The following is a 27055-nucleotide window of genomic DNA, read 5'->3' on the forward strand; positions in this document are numbered from 1 at the left end:
CATTTAATTTGCCACACTATTTACATATGCTTTCCTGTCATTAGCTTATAGCAGGATTTTTGTGAGGGTATTCATATGTACAGGAACATATAAAATACGCCAAAATTCATATCTACAGGTGTGTGTATATAAACAAAAATTCTATGTGCAGGATTGCCTAAAGCTGGGAATGAAATGAGATCATGAAACGTTTAACTTTCTGCAACACTTTCTGGCTTGGTAAAGAAGGTGCAGAAGAGAATAATTACGATTTAACATTCAAAATTTCGGATATATTTCTGTCACTTATTAATTAGCATAGTAAACAGAAGCAAGTAGTGATATTTGGAAACATCTGTTTTATAGTAAACTTTGAAACTCGCTGAAATATGGAAGCTATAAATTGATCCTTAAAACCCATAGGGTTAATTTAAGCTGCAGTGATTTATGAATGTAAATGAAAACTAATTTATGAGCAAGTATCTCTTTTATGTCACTGAATCAGACATTGGAGTTTTCTAATAGACCTAAGTTTTTAGTACTGAGCTTTATACATGCAATATCATAATGCTAGACCTTTTGGTTCCTAAAATCTTAAAGTGCATAGGCAAAAATTTCAGTATAATCTTCACTGCAAAGATCCAGCAAACAAAGAAAAATATCCCCAAAGTGTATTAATGTCAATGAGAACACTTTCTAGATCGTTCAGAGACTAGCAATTTTCAAATAATTGTTCTTTTTGACAGAAGTCTCTTTTGTAAGGTTTCTAGATCACAAGCATTGATATTGAAGAAAGCGTCCTAAAATTGCAAGAGTTAATATTTCAACAGTTATTTTCCTCATTAACATATGCCATTACTTTTCTAAATTACAAGCAGATGTATTAGATCGGCACAATTAGAGAGACAGCAATCTTTGTAACAAAATCTTTTACCATTTTAAAATCTCTACAAACAGGAGCATCAGTGGTGAAATTGTTTTGTAGGACTGAAGTAGGAAAAGTTGTTGATCCAGGTCAAGCTGCTAACAATATATGATCAGGAGGCGGAGAGGTCTGTGTGCTGCCTGGGTAGCAGGGTCTCCAGCAGTGGCACTGTAATGGAGCAGTTTATCCTGACAGCTGACAATGTTTGCTTACATTAGCTCATGATTTAAAAAAAAAAAAAGAGGCAAAATCATGGGGACCTGCTGTCATTTTGTCAAAGCCCTTGTGGACAAAGAACTTTTCACATGGAAGGAAAGGTTTCCTGAGAATTTGTAATTAAATGTCAAGCTGTGGAATGGGCAGAGCGATACAAAATATAAATGAAAACTCTGGACTAAAAAGATTTTAAAAAAAAAGATTGCTGAAGCAACCACTTGATAAAATGTATGCTGGACTCTATCATTTTGCAAATACTTATTCACCATCATGCTATTAAATGACAATACAATACTTTGTATCAGCAATCTCACAATGCTTTTTTCAATTAATGCAGCCTTCTAATATGTAGAGATGCATTTCTTCCTCCTCTGGTCCTAAGGTGTTAAGTCATTGTTTGCTGTGATGCTTAAAGAGAATTACTTGGCTTCTCCTGTTCTACTATTGTAGGGTTTGAAAACTGGTGGCTGGCCATGGGGAGACTACAAAAGCACTTAGTTACTGGAAAATAAACCATCTGTCCCATAAATACCTAATGGACGAGAAGGGGGTAAAAAGGCAAATCATAGAAACACTTGGTGGTTCAGGGAGATTTAAGGAGCTGGGAAGAGCTTTGTGCAATGCAGATTGAAAGGATATTAGGCTTACAAGTACTGGGTAAGGTGTGTGGGAAAATGTGTAAGACTTTAGGGGTTCTCATTTTTCTTTCAGACGATGCTTAAAGCAAAAGCAGTTGTTGCTAAATAATACTTCTCTGTAGTGTTGTAGAGGAAAAAACATCAAGAACAGGTCAAAACCTTCACACATTCCAAACAAGCCTGAAATCCCATGCTATTGGACTAGCAACACTGATCTTTGTCACTGACTGTAGGTGTTGAAAGAAACTGGAGTTTATCTTGACAGTTTAGCACTGTTATCAGTAAGCATGCTGTAAAACTGATTAATTACATTTAATTGATTAGAAAGGAAGGATGGAAGAAATTTCTTGTGTAGCTTTGGCATTTCAGGTTCTGCTGCAGAGACCAGTTGAGTGGACTGAGAATTGCAGTTTACCTAATAAATCTGTAGGACATATGTTCATTGATACAGAATAATATTGAAAAGATTGCCTGGCTGCGATCAGGTGTACGGACTAAATTTTTCTTTCCTTAAATAGCGAGAAAGGTATTCTGGATGAGATGCAAATATTGAAATCAGTGAAGTTCTCGCTAGCTATTACCAAAACCACGCTTCTTGTCATGAAAAGACAAAGATCATGTAGTATAGAACTGATTACAGAACTGTAAACCTAAATTGCATCCTTTAGGATGGCAGGTGACCCATACATTTTGAGTGCTTGTCATGTGCATGGTCTTAGAAGGTGATAGCAAATAAGCTCTACTTCAGTACTAAAATTTTGACTATTGATTTTGAAGGTCTATTTTTTTATTTGTTGATAATCAGCTAACTAAAATAGACTAACAAACAGAATAGAAAATGTCTCAACCATTTGAAAAAAAATGCATCAGTTTTTCAGACTAAGCTTTTGTTAAATCATGTTGTTCTGTCATGCTGTCAGACTGATATCAGTCACTTTAATGTTAAACCTAGCAAGTTTTTGCATGTGGACTTGATTTATAATTAAATATATTTAACAATTCACTGGATTCTTACATTGGGTTACCTATTAAAAAAGAATGCTCAGTAATAAGGTGTATTGCATATGGGATCATATTTCCATTCTCCCATGTTTTGTCTAAGATTAATGTATTTTATTTCATCAGATAGCCGACCTGTGCTCATAAAAACCTACCACAGTAAAAGAAGGCAGTTATTTTTTTCCACATAATGCTCAATAAAAATTCCATGTTACAGATCCTTTCATAAGTAAAAACACAATAGCCACAGCCTGCACCAAATTGGGAAGTGTTATCAGATCTTCCTTCCCTCTCTGTTCTGTCAGTCTCTTTAAAAACCCGATGTAAAGGTCACTGAAGTCAATGAAAAGACTCCTGTTGACTTCTGTGAGTGTGGTTCACTCCCTAAATGCCAGTGAATAAATGTGGGCTTTGCAAGGTGCCTAGAGAACCGGGGGGGGGGGGGGGGGGGGAAATCCTGGGAAAGATGAAAATGTTGCAAAATCTCTCTCAGCAGCACAGTCCCATGAGTTCAATTCCCATTTATATCAAAGGAGCTCCAACCCTGCTTTCTCAGTTAACCCTGTGTAGTTTTTCTCATTTCATCTGGAAAAATGATTGACAGAAACAATCAAGAACTGTTCATCACCTACCTTCATTTTGCTTTAGCTGTGAACTAAAAGCAATAGGGGATTTACACTCATGACCTCCAATTATTGCATACTGTAATGTAAAAACCCAGCCAACAGCCATCAGCCAGGGTTCCAATGGAAAGAAACATTTGCAGTGTTCTCTTACTATTGTTTGTATTTTCTTTTCTTTTTTGAACTTCAAACTGTTTGTAAGTAGTGACTTTTGTCTAGCTTTTAAAATTATTTCTGGAGAGAGAGGTGGTCTGCATTTGTAAGATTCTGGGTTGCACGTAGCTTCCAAAAAGTGGATGCTACCAGCAGTTTGCGTACCTTTCTCTTTTTGAGAGCGTTTACTATGTCCCTTCTATCTTCTCGCACCCTTGAAATTTTTCAGTTCAAGGGGACTTTGAAAGGCACTCTGTGAGCACTGCAAAACAGCCCCAACTACTACTTCCTTATATATAACAGAGTAAACATTAATCCTAAATTTACTGAGATGTTGAAACCAGCATCGCTGCTTCCTGGAAAGCTTACGCTGTGCTCAGCTGCAGAACACCACGCTCGCTTGAGAACTTGTTGCAAAATTATGATGAAGAGGGGCAATGGGTGGGGGTGCTCAGGGCAGAAGGATGGCTCACCATATGGTCGGCACAGTGCTAATGGCAGCGGGTTCTCCCTTCCTATATCTTATACACCAATGATAAGACTGAATGTGTGGATATAGTGTTAGCTATGGTGAAGTCAGTGAAGTACAAATGTTACGTTCTTTAAGAAACATCACCAGCATGTTTTGGTCAATTTAGAGGCTGGCGTTAGAAACAAGAACTTACTCTGATTTTTGGAAGTCCTTTCTCCTCTTGCATTTGTTTTAAATAATTTATCAGGATAGGAGTAATTATTTCTAAAACAGATTTTTAGAAGCCTTGGTAAATGCAAAAGAAGACAAAATTTTGTGTTAAACATTTAAGAGAAAAATAAGTATTGTTATACATGCAAGCATTTTAAGGTGATGCTTGTTATGCTTTTCAAAGCTGTCATGATTATTTACACTATACCTACTCTATAGAAAATCAAGTATGTATAGGTATTTATCAGACATCTTGGAGAGTTTACTAATTCCTTTGTATATCTCTGTGCTTGATGGGTGTAGGGGCTTGTTAAAATAAGTCTGCAACAAGGTAACTGCAGGCTGCTAGGTTGCTATTGCAGTGTTCGTGATGTCCAAGAAAGCTCCTGTTCAGAGATGTGCTGTTTGTTAATTGAGATTGGACATGCTACAGTGCTTAGATAATTCAGTGAGCTAACAGTGGAGAGAAAGCTCTGTTTTGAATCTGGCTTTTCTTGTGTGGTTGCGAAACCACTGACAGGTCAGAATTCGTGGGAGGGTTGGGAAGACATCACAGCTTTATTCAGCACTTTAATGAACTCCCCAGGCGTCAGCTCCTCTCCATTGTAATGGATGAGTTTGCTTCCTGTTGCTGCTCACTGTTATCCTGAGGACTCATCAGCCTTAGCCGAGGTGTCTCTGTTGAAGAACACCTAACCGTGTGTTTGGACATCCCCTGTTCCTCTGTGGGACTTGGCTGTTCAGAAGGCTGTGTCACAGGCGCTCCCTGAAGCTGCTGGCCTGGGCTTATTCCATGCAGTGAAATTGTCATCCTCAGTAATAATCATGGAGTCCATGGGGGGAAAAAAAAAAGACGTGGTTTTAGGATCACTTCTAACTTGCATCTACTAAACATGTAGTGAAAGCCTCTCTTTTAAATGGTCTGTGCTGTGCTGTCATGTTGGGATTCCTCTGCAGTCCTCTTCCCCAAAATACGTTCTTCTAAAAGAGCATTTAGCCGTACAACTAACGGTCATCACATCCAGCTTGTATTTTCCCATATCTTAACCAAATTTTGCTTTGTCAGATAAGCAGTATGTACTTTGCTTTTGGAGGGGTTAATTTTATTTTTAATGCATACCTTGTATCTTTTATATGCCTAGATACAATGTCTTAGGGCTATTTTGCACTTTGAGTAGAGATTCAAGTCTTACAGTTGCTAGGTCACTTAGAGTTTCTCTTAGTCTTAGGCAGCTTTCACCCATTTGGCAAATTAAATGGGGTACCTGTAATATGTTCCATCAGACCCTTTCTTGGTTTGTAGCCTATGTAGGGCAGAGGCTACAAAAGGCACAGGGACTTCTCACTGAGGACATCTAAAATTAGCATTTGTTAGTGAGTTATGTCTTCCTAAATATTTTTCACCCCAGTAGTAGACTCTAGCTGCTGAGCAGTGGAAGTGGTGAATGCTGCTTGGAGTTCAGGGAGCTAGTTTTGCTTGACTGAGGTGTAATATAGCTAGAATCTCAATTTTCTGAATAACAAATAACATTTTAGGCCAACCTATTGGGTGGACATGTATGAAAGGATAGGTAACAGCAGAGTATCATGATTTTGTATATTTTCTAATTACTTGCTCTCATGTGTTTTTTCGAAGGCTAAAGGCTTGGAATTACACATCTCTGCTTGTGGTGACAATTGCATGGAGTAGAAAAAAAATCAAATAAGGGTTTGAAAACCACTTGTATTTACCAATTGCAATTAATTGCTGAAAACTTGAACTTGGAAGAAAGACAAAGCCTGCAGAGGGGGGAAATACCATTCAGTCACTGTGTTCTACACAAGGCATTCAAACCTTTGTATAGGATAAATATCAGTGTAGGTAAATGCAATGTGCTTTCATGCTGCTTTGTTTTTGAAGTGAGACTAGGATGTTAGAGTAATTGATGTGTAATGTGGATTAAACTTCACATTCATAGTGCAGCAGCTAGAATAAACATTATTAATTAGAATGTGATACTCAAGTGATTAATTAGGTGATACTCAGAATTTAGTGAGAGAATATCGTATTATTTCCCACCTTATTAACTGATTTCATAATGTGCTGCCTGTAAAACAAAACTGCGTGTGTTTACTGAAAAGCAAAGCGATCTGTTCTAGCTCCGTGTGTTTCTGCTGGGAAAACACCTAAAGAGTTAAAAGGTGGGAAAACAGTTAAAAGCAGGAACAGACTGTATGACTTTATGGCATGAGATCTTTATGATCAAAATCATATCATGTTTGTTCTCAATTCAAATGGTGAGAGGTACACTTTGCCTTAGATTCAGATACAAGTTGACGTGTAGTTCATTTGCCATCTGGGTAAGATTTACATGCAAAATACTGCAAGTGTCAGTTCCGTTTCTGATTATTTTTAAATGGCTTCAGACTATGTATATACAGCATTTTAGTTCATTGAATTCTTGTCAGCACAAATATATAAGACAATTGCTTCACTAGCATTCAATTATTACAATTATAACCTTATGTTGCATCAGCTTTTTGCTTTTTTTTTTTAGTTAGCAAACAGCATTCAAGGTTTGTTTATTTTTCCATGGCAATGAAAGTTCTGTCTTATTCAAGAAAAAGAAAAGCAAGAAGCAGAGAGCACATAAAACATGTTGAGGAAAAAGCCATTGAGAAATTTTAGTGATGTGGTAAAATGAAATGAGGGCTCATTTACTTCTGCATATCTTTTCAAAGCTTGAGTCTGTATTTAGGATTTGTGACTGCTATCAATTTACCATAACATCTCCTGGTACAGAGTCATTAAAAAAAAAAAGTAGAACACTAGAGTACTTGAGGAAATGAAAGCGACTTGTTTTTGTTTGTTGCTTTATTTCTTTACTCTTTCTATTTCTTGTAAGTGTATGAAGTGCTATTTAGTCACTGAAATACCAGCTGGCTTTGACAGCTCTAGTCCATGATGTCATCCACTGCTGGTGGAAAAGCAGCAGTAATTTTATGCAGGTGTCCTTTCCTCAGGTCAATCAGTTAACTCCATGCTAAGTTTGAAGGTAGAACGTCTTTTGTTTAATGCAGTGATTTTAATCTTTTTTTACCAAATTACTTTTTTTTTTAGCATTTACCTCTTTTATGATTAGACTGTGGTCCTATTAAAAGATGCTACCTCTCCTCATAAACCTTGCATTCCTAATACCTGATCATCACTGATAACTCTGTTTTAGGTGAGCATGCAAAAGCGTAGATAAATATCTGAAATACTGCTGAGATTTCAACTTTTCCTCTCATATGCAGAAAGCATCTCCTTTGGTTTCAGGGCTCAAACAGCTCACGTTGACCTTGGCAGTGGTGATTAACAGCATTTCAACAATTTCTGGATCCTGGCTCATCTCTGCATTTGTTCTAAGTCTGTATTGTGCAGTCTGGGGCTCCAAATATGATGCGAAGTTGATGTTGCTTGATCAGAGCTGGAAGGAAAAGCTTCAAAGAATCATTTTAATATAAAATAGTAGTAAGCTGGCTCAAATTATTTTCAAAATACACCTAACCAAATAAATCCATGTCCAGGTATTTCACATCAAAAAACAAATGATAAATACCTTTTACCTCATTAATTTTTTTCATGTCTTGCATCTGCCAAACTGCCTTAGTTAAGGTTTGGGGTATTTGTGATGAAAAGATATAACTACTGTACATCACAGATGGTTCAAATCTGACCTTATAGATGTTGACTGAATACCTCTTAAAAAGACAAAATAGCCTGGTAAATCCAGATGGTATATCATGATCATATTACCTGATCATCTTGCAGGAAGAGATGAGTTTCTGGCAGGAGCACATCACACATGTTGCTGTGCAAACTGTGGGTGAGGCACAGCCTGAGGTTAGATTTTCTCAGTCAGGTTATTGAGGTAAAACAAGTAGCTGGCACAGACATCATGAATTCTGTGCATATATTTAGGAGACACTCGTGTACACTTTTCTAGCATGTTTGGCTTATTTCTATTACAGCTAAGATAGCTGAAAGCAATCTATGTTCCTGATATTAAATGTTTCCTCATGGTTTTATAGAAATAGGATAGAATAGTAAAAGCAGTAATGAGCTTATATATTTATCCTATACGAATAAAAGGATGAGTGTCACAATTGATTTGTCGTTTTGCCTGTTTTGAGTAAGGAAGCCTGTACAATCAGGTACCTTATATTTTGGCTGCGCTCGTGGTCTACGATGCAAAATACCCTGGTGGGTGTTTTGCTGCTGGGTGCTAACATCTGTGCTCATGTCACCTTAAGGAGCACATCCAGTGGAACGAGGCTGATGGCAAGACCTTAAACCTTTGGGTAAATCTGTGACTGACTTTCAGCAGCATGGTGGTGCTGCTGTAATTGGGGAAATAGGGGAAAGTAATAGGTATAACTTCATCTGTGAAGTTTTCACCTCCTTTTTGGGATAGCAACTTTCCCAATACTACATAAGCTGAGTTGTGTTGTGGCTTTAGTGCACGGAGTGCTGGGCTTCGCGAGCACAGGAAAAATGCACGACAAATCTTAGGCAGAAGCCTTGGTGTGTCTTAATTTGAAATGGGAAATGAGGCTTTAATTCAATATCTGATCAACCGTTCTTTACTTTTACACTTAAAACAAAGATATTGAAGCCGATTTTCACTTCTGTGAATGAATGGAATTAAAATCCTGTACCCTGTTAATAGCTCAGTCCAGTCTGCTCCTCAGGTGCGTTTTCAGGGCAATTCATGTAAGGCCTATGAGAAGTCTTTTGACACTTAGAGTAAAATTCTGTTGATTACAGTTTCAGCAAGGAGGGAAATACCTGTCCCTCTTCATACCATCCATTGTAATAGTCCTGGTGCACATTATCATTATAACAAGCAACAAGAATCGATGGTACTGATGACATTAACAAAGAAACCTTCAAATAACTAAATGGTTTTAAGTTAAGTCCATAAAATCAATGAAAATAGAAGCTAAAGCTCTTGCTTATCTATTAATTCAGCACTAGGTCAGTGTTACAGCACACATGGGATGGAATATCCTTGAATGGTTTTGTGCGAGATTACTGCAAGAGGCAGACAGAGATAAGGTAAAGATAAACTGAGAGGCATAGCTCTGAAGTGGGCTGTTGGCATGAGTTTGTCAAACCCCTCACACTAGAGTTCTTGTTTGCGTTAGATCACTGCTACACAAACCTTTGCTTCTGTGGCCATTTAACTTCTAAAAGGCAGCAATGTTTAAGCTGATGAATGGCTTTAGGTCCTTTCTTGTCCCAGTACTGGAGGGAAAAACACAAACCAAACTGACCCATAAAATGTAAACGGAGTGTGTGCTTCTCAAATGATTGCGTGTTTATGCTAGGAAACCTCATTGATTTTTGCTTTTATTATCATGTCCTAAATTTTTTTTAACTAGGAAAGATGTCAATTATAAAAGCACTTTTTTTTAGCCTGATCCTATGTGTATCCTTGCTGTTTAATGCATATTCACTGTAGAATCTCTTTTCCAAGGATTAACAAACTGCACTACTGATATGTTACATTCTGTGTAATATTTGGAATTATATCTTTTTATTTATGGTCACTGTAAACTCCTCTGGTGTGAACCCAAACTGAAGTCCTCTGGAAATAGCCCTGTCTCCTGTAATCATAAGTGTTATCTTTGAGGATGACAGCTTCAAAGTTTCTGGGGAACATTGTTCTCATGGGATGTTAGTGTTGTGAAGAGAGGCACTCTCACAGGTATTTTAAATCAGTTCCTTAGAGGGTTTTGAAGTATAACAGCAAGACCTTGAATTTGACCGAATACTCTGTGGGGAATAGTGTAGAGAGAGAGGGATGCTGTGTTGTTAGCTTTCAGTCTGAGGAAGGGTTTAAATGCTTGCATTTGGAACTAATTGAGACTTTTCTTTCACGTATAAAAAATGGCATGATTTAGCCAGGATATCACAGAGGCATCAAGGTACCACTGAATTTTAGTAGAGGACTATGCATGTCCCCTGTACATTTACTTTCCATAGCAGAGGTAGTTTGGGAATGAAACATTGCTTGAGCTTTGCTTGGTGGGTGCACATTGTCTCAGGGAGACCTATGGCATGGGAGCTTTGGCTTCCGGTTGTGTTGGCAGTTTTAGATTTCTGGTGGTGTTACAGCTTCCTGTTAAATTTTTTTTTTTTTGCCAGTTAATTTTTTCTAGTTAATTTATTGTGGAGCTTCATACTCAGTGATTTTGGTCTTTTTAAATGTGGAAAGTATACTAAAGGGAAATGTCGTCATAGTTAGGGCTATATATTTCTTAAATATATAAACAATACATGATACAGAATTAATGGTAAAGTTCTGGGGAAAAAAAAGAACCGATTGAATAAGAGTGATTTGATAATATCAGGAGGCAAGATGAAAGATTTCTCTAGTAAAATTTATCATGAACCTGAATCTCTAGTTACAGTAATTACAAATGAAATATTTCTATCTTGGATAACCAACTTATTCATGGAATAGATAGGTTTTTCTCTGTACAAAAGCTTTGTTTCTCATCAGGTATCTGCATTAGAAACATCTGCGGCTGTAGAGATGTATGGCACCAAATTGGTAACATTAATGGTTTGGGTGATTCAAGAGGAGGCTTATGGGGTCTCTAAACTAGCAAGGCCAGTTGTTATTTAGAAATTATTTCAGCAAGGAAGCAGCATGCAGTTGGTTTCCCTCGAAGTCTGATCCACCTTGGAGAAGCCTTCTGCACAGGGGAGAATTTCAGTGATCGGCCTTCATGTGAATTCCTGCTTTGGCAGCTACGCTGAGAAGCTCCCTTGAATATGTTCCAATTTTCTGTGCTGGTGCTGTGAGCACTTGTTTGTGTCTGCAGGATGTCAGAGGTCACCTTCACAGCTCGTAGGGACCCGTAAGCTGAGCTGGTCTAGTCATCTTTATCAGGGAAGTACCGGAGGACTTGTCTTTGGGGGACTGTGGAGAATTGTTGAATAGCTGTGAGGATTATTTGTACCTGAGAGGTTTAGCGTGTCTCAGTGTAAAGCGTGTGAATTACTATTTTACAGTAAGCAGTGGTGTAGTGTTAAACTGTACCTAAAAGGATCAACAGGAATGCTGCGGTTACCCCATGCCTGGGTTAAGAGTTGTGTTGTGTGGATAGGAAATTGGTTAGAGAACATTCAGGCAAGATCTGCCTTTAACACTTCAGTGAAGAGAAATCCTTTAATTGTGATTGACTAGATACATGAAAATTGAGTAAGTATAGAGCCAGACTCGGTTTTTACTGGTTTAGGAATCGCTTCATTGAAACTGACTTTTATATGCTCGATAGAGTAAAAGTGGAACAAATGGGAGGAGTAGGAATTTAGACTATTTTTTTTCTTGTGACCAGTGTTAGTGGCCCACTTATATTCTGGAGTCTGTGAAAGTAATACTTGCATGCACTCCTGTCATAGTTAGGTAGCGCTGTTCAGGGCTAGGACTTCAAAAACCAGAGTAACACATGAAGAGTAGGTAGAGGTTTCCCAGAAGGGTTGGGTAACAACAAAGACTCCTAGACCAAAACACAAACAAAATCATGAGTTTGTTGAGATTTGGATTGGTGTGGTACCACGATCTGAAAGTATAGATAAAAACACCGACATAGTAATAAAAAGTAATTGACCATAAGTAGAAGAGCATTGTCTGCTGCAGTCAGAACAATATTTTGATTAAAAACAAGCAAGGAGAACCACAGTGGAAGGACTGGGAAGCAGCTGCATGAAAGTTTGTTTTTAATAGAATTTTTCTATAAACTGGAAGAAAGATTTTTACTTGGGGGATGCGGGGAAGGTTGTGTTTTCTTTAAAAAAAAAAAGACAAGTAGAAATTTGGAAATAGGAAGAGGTGTAAGAAGAACACAAGATGATTTGCATGACAATCTTGGAAAAAAACCCATTTTGGCACTCTTTAAATAGGTTTTACCATTATCAGGTATAAGTGTTGGTTACAGTATTTGAAATGAGTATCTGGGCTCAGTATGAGACCAAAACGTGCATGATGATGTCCCCAGTGGAATGCACATCGGATCACAAAGCCATTCTGTGCTTTGTCTTAGCCAATGAATCTGCAGTTTCAAGTAGGATATTGCTGTACTATGTCAGGGTTAAATGACTAAAAGTATATTTGAAAAAACAGTATCATATAAGGAACAAAAGAGAAAAGGCACGGAAAGTGTTTAATTTATCCTTGTACGTGAGTCAGCAGTGGGTTTATATGCTCATTACATGTCTTAAGCTTACAGAACAGGGCCCACCAGGGATGTTAAGGGCTCTGATCTTTCATGCTTGCCCAATGCACAGAAGCAGATGTTAGCTGTGGTGTACTGTGTAATAACTGGTTTTATTCATACAGGGTGGGATTACTCTGTGCTGAGTAGTTGTCACTAAAACCAACTGGGAAAGTAGTATCATGAACTCTGAAGGGATGTGAAGCAGCATAAGTATCATTTGGATGTTTACCTTTTCAGTGTTTTACTAATTTCCCATTTGGGAAATAGAGACAGAAAACTAGTCTTTTCAGTATTTCTGCTGTTGGAAAAAGGAATCATAAAATTGAAGTCACAAAGATGAAGAAAGCAATTAACAGCAGGAAAAAATAAAGGGCATCACCTCCAGTGGATATAAGAAACCTAATTTTACTTTGAGAATCTTTATAATAGGTTAAATTATAAGATTTCATAAGAAACCATTTAAGTGATCATTTCTTGTGGAGGTCTGTCTTGTATTTCTGTGCTAATCATAAAGTTACTTTTTTCAAGGTCACAAAAACGTGGAAAATGTCAAAACTCAGAGCGAATGCCTGAGAGAATATATATTCTGTCCCTTGATGCAGGAAGCAAGGGCTTAATGAAAACAGGAATAAGAAACAATATATGGTGGAATAGCAATTGTATTAAGATGCTGATACAGTAAGGTGGAGAAAATTATGTTGAACACTTCCCAGAAAGAAAACCATCAAAACCTGACCATTGAGGACTAGAGTATCCCCCACTTTTTTCTGCAGAATTGTATAGAAATAGCACATTATTAACCTTCCTGAAGGCTTTGCAAATCATACAGGGGATAAAATGCTTCTCAGTGCTTCAGGTGTGCCCAGGCTTATTGAGAAGGAATGTGAAATGAGATAAAACAAAGACAGTTTTGCCACAGATTTCTGTGCAATCTCAAACTATTTCATCACTCACCTGTTTTCCATTTTCCTAGAAATAAATGTAAAACCATCTCTCCTTCACAGGTGAGTTGTGATTGTAAATTCATTCATTTATAAGAAATTTGTATACATGTGTAAGAACAGTAATAAATGCAAGAAATGGTTGAAGGCAGGAGGAAGTGCTTGTCAAAAGGCACTGCTTAACTCTCTTCAGTGCCTCTGAAAATGTCCCCAGCTTGTTCTAGCTCAGGTCTCAGAAGGCCCTGAGTCTATATAACCACATAAATTACAATTAATGTTAACTTTTCACAGTATTTGAACCTCTGACTTTCTTTTCCCTCTACTCAGCCTTTAAAAGCTGCACAAAGCACCTATTTCCGACCACGCTGCAGAAGAATTATGCTCAAGTCACCTTAAGTTAAGCCTAGGCTCATTCTTTAAATGTTGCTTCTCTAGCAGTCCTTGTCTTTGTCCCTTAGTATCGTACCATACCTGAACAGTAGGCTTCATCTCAAACGGCTCACTGGCATATATTTTTCCTATGTTACATATATTTAACATATTTAGTTTCTTGTATCCTAAAATCTGAGAATTAATTTTAGTTTACTTGTGTTATATTCACAGAACCTTAATTATTCCAGTTGCTGTCTGTTGCATGTTTTGAGTCTTTGCATTGTACTTCCTCTAACCTGGTAGACAGAAGTATATGCACGGCTCCCAGTACTGCTTCACTGTGAGCTTCGCAGTACCAGAGGCCTGCCGGGTGATGTTCCATTTCCTGCCTTCTTAGCAAATGCACGATAGCGTAATGTTTTCAGAAAGTTATCTAGACAAGTCTTTTTTTCCCCCCACCTTTGGAACTTCAACTGTAGTATTTTTTTAATATTGCAGAAATCAGAAGGAAGAATTTTAGTGCATAGTTTGTTTTCTCAAAACTTTTGAGAGAAACTAAATGCAGACTTCTGAAAAACCTTTGTTGCAATCATATGCACTGTTTACAAAGCCTATCAAATACTCTAGAGTATGGAAGTGGATTTTTTCTATTGTCTGTGCAGCAGAAGAATGCAATGTGCCCTTATTTGTACAAAGATCTGCATTAGCACTGTAGGGTTTCCAGTTCTATAGGATTTTTGTGATGTACCTAGAACATGCTTTATTCTTATTTTTAAACAAAGGATTCTGAAGTTGCTCCTATACTCATATACCTAGCTGTGTTGTTCATCTTAATGATATTTAAAAAAAAAAAACAGCAAAATGTGTTTGAGGAATTGTTTTGCTCTACTAAGTACCTGATAAGCAGTTGCCGTAGCTTTCTCTATAATAACTTGAGTTGTTGTGAATCCAGTTCAGATTGACAGTACAAGAATCTCAAGGAGTCTTGGTGATCTTTATATATATATATATACACATTACTTCTGAGAAAGCAGCACATAACTGTACATTTTTTCAGCTTTCTTCCAATTCCTCTAATAAAACAAGGGACATGTGGTGTCCTTCCCAGCCTTTACAGTAACTCTTAGCCTGAAGGAGCTAAGAGTTTTACACTAAATCAAATTCTGTATAAAGAATGTCATGACCTGAGTCCTACTTTTGACAAAGAGAATAGGAAAATCTCATTTTCACCATACTCATCCTTCTGTTGGAATAACTGTGCAAAACATGCAACAAGAAGTCAATCCCTTTTTTCTCTCCTAGACCCCTCTAACCACTGCCTAGGGAAAGGATAAGCCACATCCAATAGCACTCTCCTCTTATTTCCACTTTTCCCATCCTTCTCTTGTGACCCTCCATTAATCCCTTTCATCCTCCAAAGCCAGAAGAAACCTACATCTAGAGTTATTCATCCCTTAACTCTTCCAAAAATAAAAATGCTGCGACTGCTTCTGAAAAATGCCTTATTTGTGTGAGTACCTGTGATATTTCTAAAGATTGCAGACATCTGTGAGAGCTGGGTGAACTACTTATTTTTAATGGCACAATATTGACCTAGGGTTGGTGTTTCAGAAAACACAACAAAACAAGCTCATCCCTTTACAAAAGGCTACCAAGGGCTTATGAACCACATGAATTCCACTTAGCTTTGTAAAGTAGGGCATAACTGCAAGTTGCTTTTGTAACGTGGGCCTTGTCCTGGTTCTCTGGCTTTATTTTCACTTCAGAAAATGCTGCAGTTGTATTCAGTTAGTTGGGGGCATTTCACATGATCAGGGAATCATGGTTTACTAAAATGGATCTAATTTTAAATATACGTTAAAAAAAGCCCCATATTTTATCTACTATGTTATGATATAGAGCTTTTAATACAACAGCTTGCTGTCTCGCTCATTTTCAGATTTACCACTAGACAAAAAAAATTATGCAACTGTCATCGATTCAGTCATTACTATTACCAAGTAAGGAATCAATCTGTAGTACATTTCTAATAGTCATGTTAATGTGGTTTTTAATGCTTAAAAAAATATTTCAAATGCTGCTGGGGTAACTTCAGTTTCCATTTAAAAGATACTAATTAACTTTTGACTAATTTAACTGTTACTGGATGTAGGAATTTTTAATGTGCTAAAAGTGAGGGTGATTTTATTCTCATGAGCTTGCATATGGGAAGAGCATACTGCAGTATTATAGGAAGGAAAAATGATTTTATACAACTTAAAACATTAATTTACTTCTGATGGTATGACCTGAAGTTAAATTAGCTCTTTTGGAATGTTTTTCTTGGTTGCCTGGCGTCCTGCTGCCAGGCATTCGTATAACTGCTTTAACCCCTGGTCCTGCAAAATGTTTAAGCAAAAAAAAAAAGTATGGTTAAGATGTAACTTTGCAATTATAATTACATTTTGTTTTAGAAAATTCTATGTGGAGCTTTAGGCACTGTAACGTTTAATTATTAATCTGACAGAGAAGAACCAGCATAGTTAAAATTAAGAACAATAATCTGGCAACTATCTACAGAATCCCCTTCCCCTTCTGAAAATACACATTGAGACTTCTGAACTATCACTGAATAAATAGCTTCTGCATTTTCTTCCCACTTCCTCGGAGTCTTGTGGAAGGGGTGAGGTGGTGTGGGCAATATCTGTGGTTTCTCCTGACACATGACCAGGCAAAAGCACGTTCACAGGGCCTGAAGGAGACAGCGTCTGGGAGTGTGCTGTGTGGTACCAGAACCATTCCCGTTGTTCATAGCCAGACCGCTGCCCGAGGTGCCTGGCTTTAATGGAGCATCATTTCATCTGCAGCAGGAGGCTGTCTGCTATGCCCTGGGATTTCTGTTCTACAAAACAGATAAAACTCAGGCTCTGCATTTGCAATTTGCACTCTTTGACAATATCTCACTTCTGGACTTCATCAACCAGAAGTATGAAATCAATACGGAAGATGGGAGCTGTTAGCTTTGGCCTCAGTTCTTAGGGGAGCTGTTTGTGTGTTTAAGTACAGTTTCCATGTAATGCTGCTTTCAAGACTAGTCTCTAGTAAAGAACTTTTTATGTATTTACTGATAGTCATTGTGACTCATCAAGTAAATGATATTCATTTTCCAAATTAGTACTGTATGCCTGGCGAATATGGACCACAGCTGTCTGGAAAGCACATTAAATGTATAATTTTCTTTTTAAGAAATTAAAATTCAAAGTTATAGTGAAACATTGGGGCAAATTTTTAGTGATTGGAGATTAGCACATTTTTTCCAGTGAGAAGTCTTAGGGTATAAGGTAACAGGTTTTCTGGGACCCGAGTAATTGTAAAGAAATGTAAATGAAACTTCTTGCTACCAAAACAGTACAGGTTTCTAGGTACTTTGTTCTTCATAGGTCCCAACAACGGAATTTTGTCTCTAAAGGATGATGCCAGGGAGCTCTTACAGACCTTTAATTCAAGATTGAAACTCAAAATGGGCTCTGCAGTTTATTATTTGACAGAATAGATATGACAGATGCAACTAGTTGGAAGATTTTAAAGGTTCAGTGAATTTTGCATATGACACATATTTATGTGAATCACCCATCTGTGCTTTCAATGACATGCACTAATATTCAAGACAATAGTATATCAGACTATTATATAGGCATAATGGTGCACAGCATGTTCAATTTAGTGAGAATTTTTAATTTAAATTCTTCCTGTCTGCATGAAATGAACTCCACACTCAAATTAGCAACGAACTGGCAAGTTTTATAAAACTATGAAATTGTGTCAAGAAGTGAAACCACAAATCTTCCTGGGTTTCATGTGAGGGATGTGTATGTCTCCCACCCCCCACTCTGTCTAATTTGAACTTCTGGAAACTGGAGTGGGATTCAGAAACATCAGTCAACACTGCTTCTTAACTGTTTCCGACAATACAAAAACATATTGAATTCTGTTAAATGAAGAGCCTATTGTACTTAGTTTGTATAGAAGTCTTATTGTCTAGAATTATTTCAAAAAAAGTAAGATTGCATAACAGTGATAACAAAATAGAACTACTCTATCAAAAACTTTTGAGATGAAAAAAAGACACTGAATATCATTGTTTGGTGTTCCTGACCAATATTGTTTCCAGGAAACCTAATTTCACCCATAAAAGAAATTTCGCCAACAAAAGAAAAATGAAGTTTTGTTTTTGTTATCAGTAATAAGTTTTTTTCTTGCTTTCAAACTATTGTCTCTATCTAGTCTTTTTCCATCAGATATATCCAAAGTATAAAAAGAAAATTGCAAGAGAAAGAGGATTAGCAAAAACTAGTCATTTATGTCCACATACACTTCTAAAACTTTCTCCTATATTAACTTTGTGATTTAAAAGTAGACTTAGCACATCTATAAATACGAAGGTATGATTTAGAAGCTCTCAATCAATTGAAGTTAATTGGATTGTTCCTATTTCTATACGTACCTTGCATTTACACTTTAGTTAATAATTCTGTAGCTGAAGAGCCAAAAATAGTGTCTAGTGTTACCAGCGCTTTATTGAATCTACAATGCTAGCAAATTAAACCTTAAAGGAAAATTGCAAATTCAAAATTTTGCCTCCACCTATCGTAACTTCCCATTGCTGATGATAAAGTAAAAACAAGGAGTGAGATTCTTGACTGATGGGTCCATAAGCAAAATCGATCTTTGCTGCCCAATAGGAAAAGCTGCCTGTTCCAGGAACTACTTCTTGATTTTTCCTTTTTGGTAGCTTGGTAGTCTGAAATACTGTTCTGCTGCAGTAGTTTGTTGTGCTTGCTGTAAATATTCAGCTCGGTGGGATGAAGCTTGGATTATTGTGATATTTTTCTGTTAACTTCAGTTGACTGAGGAGTCATGAGGAGTGTCTCAAAAATATCCCTATAGATTTGATTACTTTCTAAACAGAAGATATTCTAATCATATTAGGGACTATTTTTTAAAAAACAAAAATACTAACTTGAGAGTTAGTGATTATAAAGTAACTGAACGTGATGCACAGTTGTTACAGAACTCCATATTTAATTTAGCTACTGATTTTGTTATCAAAAGGAGTAGTGTGAAACCATGGACCATTGCTATAATTTAGTAATTCACACTGCTTATGGAAATTTTGTATTTGTTAGGAAAAGAAAGTACCTTTTACCACACCAGGATTAGCTTTAAAAAAGAGAAACGTAGCTCAGTATAAAAATTAAGTGTGCCCATTACAGTGATCCTACATAAGTAGACTTCTGAGAAGGAAATAAAGTGAGAGTACTTTTTGTCCAGTGCCGAGAAATGTTTTGCTTTTATCTGCTGTGTATTGTAGTGCTTTCCTCCAGAGAGCACAGTCATTGTCAGCAGATAAAGAATTAGAAATGTTATATTGTCCCAAACCCGTCAACTCTCACATAAATGGATGTCATGGAAATGGAAGCAAGGGCTACTCTGACATTTTACTATTAAGTTTGCTGTGCTTTTGTAAATAATATATTGTAGAGCCAGACTTGACATTTTGTAGATCTATTTTGATGATCGCTTCCTGCTCACCAGCTTCTGTGTTAAGGTAATCAATTTTTAAATAGGAATCATGAGTGGAAAGCGTCTACTAGAAGGTTTTTGAGCCTTCTGTCATTCTATAGGAGTCGACAGGAACTGTGTAAATATGTGGTCCCAAGTTTTGCTGCTTGTCTGTAAGTTCTGCTTCATTAGAAGTGATGCACTGGTTTCCTTTCATGCTCCATTCAGTATAAGGTTTTTATCTATCCAGTTGGGAATCCTTAATATAAAATGCAGAGCGAGTCAACTGTAGTTTCAAAACAAGTACCGTGCTAATATTGAAAACATGTCAAAATGAAATTTTTTTCTTGTGACAGGTGTTTGATCCTACTAATCTTCAAGTGCTGGCTGTGCTGTTCTTGTTTTGTGACTGCTCCATTGCTGAGAAGTTTTGAGTTTTCCTGCCTAAAATTATGCTCTTCTAAAAATACAGTATGTAAGCATGAGAAAATACTCCAGGCAAGGCACTTTTCTCCTGACCACCTTTTCCAGAAGTGCTGCCCCCACAGATCTCTTATCGCTGTTACTCAGAGCTGGGCACTTTGATTCTGTCAAAAGGTGTGGTAATGCAGGCAGGTAAAACCGTGTCTAAAAGCTGGTGACCACAATTCCAATTAAAGGATCTTTTAAGGATGCCTTGAAAGCTTTGAATAGCAGAGAAACATCTGACTTGGAGTATCTTGGTTCTTTAAGATCCAAGTTAATGGAAAGTCTGTAGTTCTGAACACCAGGTTATTAGTGTTGGTGCCTATTGATTTTTATGTATTTCTATTTATATTTCAGTAATGCTTAGAGCTTCAGATCTGTGGGAAGAATCTGTTAAAAAGGTACATAGTAGAACTCGCCTGTAAATGTGTGTACATATCTCCAGATAGCTGTACATAACCAAAAGAATCAGACCTTTATTTTCCTGGGAGAAACTTTGTTGTATGACTGTTTTAAGACATTTAAATATGTCCCTACATGCAGATATAAAGTATCAGAAGTATTATCTCTGCTCTCTGAGATCATGAGAGGCAAAATTGGATATAGTAGTGAGAACAAGGAAACTCAGTGCCGTAGGTACAAGCGTCAGCATTAGATGATGGGGAAGTTCTGGGTGGTGCTGGAGGCAAAACTTTGATTAACAAATAGGATCAGACTTCCTTCTTGCTACTCAAAGCATTGCAAGAAATGTAGTGATTTGGGGTTAATGAGGACATTTATAGGCAGAGCACTTCATTGATCAACTCCCTGCCCGTCTGCTGTTTGTGGGGAGGGTTGGATTGCAGTCAGCCATAAACTACATTTTACCCTTTCACCACCTTTTTGAAGAACTTCAGCTCTGTGAGGAAACTGGAGAATTAAGTTCCACTGATAGTAACATATTTGGAAAATAAAACTTGCAAATTACTTATGATCTCTATGGGATGCAAGACAGCAAAAATAACACACAGGTTACAGTGGTACAATGAATGGTACAGAACTGAAAAGCATGTGGCTGAAAAACAGATGACATGGAGTACACTGGGGAAGGGAGAACTTATTTCCATCCAGACTCTTATATGAAAATACTATGCATGATTAAGTTGATTCTCTGCAATGTTCAAGTCCATGGTTACGTGAAGATGTTTTTGCTCTATTTAGGATGTGGAAGTGGGTTTTGAGAGCTGGACTGTATGCTCAGGTGTGCCCTGAACAATATTATATAGCTGTTGCTAACAGCAGCCTGTGAAGTTAATAGAATCAGTTGTGGGGAAAAAAGGCTTTTTCAGCACAAGGCAGACTGACAGCATTTGTCCCGAGCGAAGGACCCAAAGCTATCTCACCTGTGGATGCGGCTGTTCTGGACTAGTCTTTTTTCCCATTCCAGGTCTGAGAACAGAAAGACAAAAATAAGTAGAATACGAAATTTTAAGAATGCTTTTAATCATTTTGGTATTTAAGGCAAGAGGTAGCAGAGAATTTTTTTCTAACATCTTTTCCTTGTTGATGGCCTATCCCACCTGTCTGAAACAAAATAACACACACACAAAAAGGCACAAAACCAGCAACAGAGGGCCCAAACCTTATCTTTTTAACTTTTCTTTAGCGTTTCTTGGCTGTCTACCTTCTTATATGATTTAAAAGCATTCTTTGCTTACTGCATCCTGACTTGTATTGCTGTTACAGCAACACTACCGAGATTTGAAAGAATGTGAAGATTAATGTTCATATTACAATTGGCAACTGTGAATTTTCATTTTGGAATTTAAAGTTTGGATCTTAAAATTGCAGCTTCTTGGTTGCATTGTATGAGTTAAATACTAATTTTTTAGGCTTCTGATCTAAAACAAATTCAAATATTCCATAAAGTTAGGATGCAGTTTGATTATGGGAGATGTAGAAAATAGATTTAGCATTTTATTTATACGTATACAAATTGAATAAAAAGGTGTTTATTAAAAAAAAAACTTATCACAGAGCTTTGACAACATGTCCAAGATACTGAGATTCTATTTATTGGTTAGCTTTGTCTTCAGAATAACTGATTGAAGTTTTACCAGTTAGAAGCAGGACTGAGCATCCCAAATTTCTGATTTGGCGACCTGGCCCAGATGCATATAGGAGCAGTTCTGTTAATGGGAGTGAATCTACCTGTATATTATTAGGAGGTTTAGCCTTTGACTTCAGAGAACTTACTCAGAGGCTTAAAGTTAAGCATGTGCATGAGTCTTCATTAGGGTCTGAATTGCAGTCATTACCTGTAGAGAGAAAACTGATGCATAATCTTGAAGTTCATGTGGTGGCATAGCTGTGTAACGCTGCATTCCATTATAGTGGTGGTGTCACCCTGGAACATGAGTATCTGTAAAGAACATGAATTATTAATGCAAGTGAAGTGTCAAAAGCTGCATGGACTTGTGATATAGGCTAGTGAAGTGGCACAATAGTGGTAAATGCTGATAACCATACAACAACTACCGGACTCGTTTTTTGTTTTTTTTCTTGGTTACTTGCCCATCCCTTGCCTCTGGAGCTTTGTACTCACACTGCAGTGTTTCTTGTTAAATGCATGGGCTGTCTTTCTCTCAACATTAGCCAACAGAGTCTCAGTGTGTTTGAAGCATCCCTCTTCTTGCAGGTAATCCCAATGGGAGGCACAGCCACTGCTTTACCTCAAGTGTCTGCTCCTTTCCTTAGTTGTTTCTTTGCTTAGTCCACTGGAAAGTAAAATAAATGTCTCTCTCCTCTCCATGCTCCAATGTGACTTTTTTTTTCAAGGGCTAGAACAGAAGTCAGCGTGGTTCAGAAGCTGCTATGTCTGGAATAATTATCAGTCTGTCAGTTTTTCTCCAATGAATTGCTTCATCCTTGTACTAAGTATGCTCTGCATCAGTTAAGTTCTCATTGCAACCTGTAAGGGTTAGCAGATAACTAATTTAGGATATTAGCTTTGTACTTCGTGAGAAGTTAGGAAAAATCATGTGTGCCATCTCTGAACCTGTCCTGTCAAATCTCACTGGTGTGAGCAGTACAGCTGTCCATGCTGCTGTGGTGGGGATGGAGCGGAGCGGAGCTTCACCCCTGCGGCTGCCATCTCGTAGGGCACCCTGAGGCTGCCCCGGGCAAGCAGGCATCTCGGAGGATAAGGTGTGTGCTGCTTCAGGGCTCGACATTGCTGTCGTGTGGATGGGCCTTGGGACACCAACTCACTCAGTGATTTGCACTTATCCCATCTACTCCCTAGTAATGCTGCGCGACTGTGTAAGACATGTCATGTAACCAAAAGCCTTTCAGAAAGGAAATTAGATTTATGGAGTGGCCTATTGCAAAGGGAATGGGTTTTAAAGAAAGGCTGAAACGAGGGTTCATTTGGGATGCTCTCCGCAGGATATGTGAACGTAAAGTGCCCTCACCTTGGAGAATACACTGAATTTTGGGCTGCACCTAAAATGGGAAGCAGAGAAGTGAAACTATCCAGTCGTGGATTTTCACCTCATTTAAATTCATATAAATGTAGTGTTGGGTAATGAAGTTCCTTCAGATTTAAGGGAAATCAAGATCCAGCCAGTGTGATTAATCTTGTGAATAAAAAGGCTCAGGATTAAACATTCTTTGTGTGACACTTCAGCAATATGATTTTATAAAAGACACAGCAGGAGTTAGTCTTGAAGTGTCAGAATAGCTTCTTTAGTGACAAAGCATTTATACATGTAAATTTTCAGAGAAAGTTGGCAACCCTTTCGTGGGTTCAATTTGCACCTGTCATTCACTTGCAGATGCAAATTTGAGTTACTTGCAGCTCTAATTACAGTATTTGATTGTCATCGTAAATCAGGTAGTAAGAGGTGAAATGACTGAGGTTTGTGCCATCATTTGTTGTTAAAACATGAGTGCAAATGTTATCATCAAAAAGCAAAGGCAACCGGGGCTTTGCCCTGCTGGTACACCCGACAAATAAGTACACTATGCAAATAAAAGGAATGTACAGGGGAGAAATAACAAGGAAAAGTGAGCATGTGGTAAAAGCAAGACAGTAATAAGGGGAAATATAAAGTAGATTTTTTGTCTATTGCAACAAAGTATAATGATAAAGATTTCTTTCCGTTAGGTTTTTCGTTTAGACCCAGCTGTCACTTGTACCTTCTAAATATCTCTTCTGTAAGGAATTCTAGTTTTCTGCTGACAGCTTTCTAATTTTCAAATGAAAGATGATGATTTTATAAAACTATTCATCAGATGACTATTATGCTGCATCTTTCCAATTTGTCATTACATTTATAAGAAAAACTATTATATAGTTATGTTTTAATTTCAATGTATAAGATTTTGATTTCTGAATTTTCTTCACTGAAAATGTTGAGGTCTGAAGATTGTTAATTATAACTCATCATTAATTTCTTTTAAATTTAAACCATGAGGTAGGTACAACATGTTATTGTGCTTCAGCTAACATCTGCTAGACTGATAATTTAGCACAGATTTTTTTAGCTAGAAAAATATGATTTTAGTGAAAAATTATAGTTGAAATAACAATGGATTGGTTGTTTGGTGGTACTTGAATCCAAGTAGTACCTAAAAAGGCAAAGTAATTTCACTCCATGGGTCTTTAATGCTGAGTTAAACTGGGCTAATGAAAAAGAAATGGTCAAGAAAGCATTTATCGAAGTTTAAAGATGCAAAAATAATCATTTAATATGTGTATAAATAGATTCCATGGTGTTGCAACCCACTTAGTGAATTATTCTAATACCTGTATTATTTCAGCAGTTTGCCATAATCTCACCTCTTTCCCTTTTTATTGAACAGACACCTTAACTCAAGGAATGTTTATTGCTGTGGTGGTTCCTAAAATGGAGTCTGCCTAACCTAATGTAAAAGGTCCTTTTCTTCTTTCTGACTCTTCTCATTACCAAAGGAGAATATTTTGGCCCAAATAGTGGCTGTATACATAAGAATGGATTAAATTAGAGATTTTGTGCTGTTTTACAAAATGGTGTCAACTTCCACTATGAATTTCTGGTGACAAACAGCTTTCCTAGGCTGAAAAGCTAATGACATCTACAAGTGTCTATCCCTCCCACGCACGTGTGGTCCAAAAGGCCAAAGATAACTTTTGGTGAATCAAGATCATAAAGAGAGAATTTATAATTGGCTTTAATGTATTTGTGAGCTGCAGTAAATTAGTCCTTCATCAAAGGGAACGATTAAAAACAGTATTAATATGGCTGGACTTTAATAATTTCTGGGCACATAATTATTCTTCAGCTAATAGGATGGGAGGTAGGATATTCCTCTCATTCTGAGCATAGGAAAGCCACCTGCAAACATGCAGGGGTCAACTATAGAGATTTTAAATTTGTTTCATGTTAACAGTTATTGCAATGCAAATAGAATAAATATTTGAATAACTTCTGTAATGTAAGAACTATTCTTAAATTAAATGAGTAAAGCATGTGTTAGATTCCCCTTTACACAGCATTCCTTTAGTTTTTTTGTAGCAAGACTATTCATGTCCTTTAGGGGGCATAAAATGAGGTAATGGCTTTTTTCTAATGGATGCCCAATTTTATAAGTAAAGCGATCAAAGAATAGGAGTGAATGAGCCTTTGTGAAGGATGAAGAGAAGCTCCAATTGAACAAGAGTGGAAAGAAGTGGGCCAAAAGACTTTGGTAATCATAATTCTATAGAATTATAATTCTATAGAATTATGATTATAGAATTCTATAGAATTATTTATAATATACAAATATATATCTATATTTTTCTTTGTTTGAATCAGTAGTAGAATATTTTGGGTTAGAAGAGCCATTTAAAGATCATCTAATCTAACCTCCCTGCCATGAGCAGGGACATCTCTCACTACAGTTTGGTTCGGAGTCCATCGTGTCTTTGTATCAGTATTTGTAAAGTTAGTTCCTAGTACCTGAAAAGAATATTAAAATGATGGAAAAAACCTGAAGAATTTTGCGTTGAATAAATTGACAGGGCCAAAGAAATAAATCCAGTTGAGGTATATGTTTAACTTACAAAATCATAAATTTTCTGTAGAATATTATTTCAAACCTGCAGAAAATAAATGAAAATGGTACACCTACTACGTGAGCCAGTCCTGATTTATTTTTAATTAAAACAGCTATTGCTATTTTGTAGGATATTTCCATAAGATTGAAACAGGCAGCAAAGAACGAACAGCTGAATTCAGAGCTCTCCTTCCTCTTTGAGGGTTCAAGCGTATAGCCCTATGTTGCTGTGTGCTGCTTCAGATAGCAATATGCACAACAGGTCTTGAGCAAATGTTTATTCTAGGGGTTGCAGAGAGATTTACAAATACAAATTGTTTCACTGCATACCTGTATGTATACGTTAAGTACATATAACAGGTAAATAGTTCCATGTCTGTAGCATGAGGTCTAAACTGTGTTGGTTCCTAGACCTTGGCCATCACTCTAATTCCAGGAAGCTGAAAATCTCTACTGCGTTTTGGTCTGTAGTTCTCTAAGCTAACTGTTGCTGAAGGGGGGGTGGGGTGAATATGGTCCACTATACTTGCAGACTGGAGTAAGTCATGGCAGAAATTCTCATCTTTCTTAATAGCATCAGTGGTGCCTGGTAGGTCTGCCTCACCTCTCCATCAGGAATGTCTCTGCTTCATGGATGGGGCAAGCTGAGCCCCTGTATTGGGAGAGACATAAGGGGTATGAGGAAAGCATGACCTGACCTGTATTGCAGCATGATTATCAGGAAGATGGTCTGATTTTGTGCCTTTTAGTGAAACACCTGTATAAATATGAAAATCACCCGGGTTATCTTTAATAGCTAACCCCAATGATGTTTCACTAGACTATAAAATTATAGATGCTTTGAGGTCTGTCCCTTGTGTTGACATATTGAATGCAATATGTAACTGATGTTGAGATCTGGAACCATAATCTAAACAAAATACCACAGAAAGGCCAGGTATTAAAATCAGTAGCATTCATTATCATGGCTTCGTACAGAAAAGAAATTGTCCCTCTCAGTGCAAGTTATTTGGATAAATGTATGCTGTTTGCCTTTCCAGAACCTACTGTTCCTTTCTGGTGACTTTTTAAAATATAAGATGATAAACTGCTAAAAATGTGTATGTATATCTTTTGGTTGTCTGCCTCTCCATTGCTATTAGATGCGTAGCTCTAAGAATTTTACGTTCATTCCTCCTGTACGCTGTGCTGAAAACCCACCATGGGATTGT

The 27055-nt window shown here is 37.2% G+C and overlaps 1 protein-coding gene across 11 annotated transcripts in view; it reads left to right on the forward strand.

Moving 5' to 3' along the window:
• NLGN1 (neuroligin 1) overlaps nucleotides 1-27055 on the forward strand; it is a 375670-nt gene that overhangs the window by 144359 nt on the left and 204256 nt on the right. The window lies entirely within an intron of this gene.

This window comes from Anser brachyrhynchus, assembly GCF_964034855.1.
Source record: "Anser brachyrhynchus genome assembly, chromosome: 9".
Lineage (NCBI taxonomy): Eukaryota > Metazoa > Chordata > Aves > Anseriformes > Anatidae > Anser > Anser brachyrhynchus.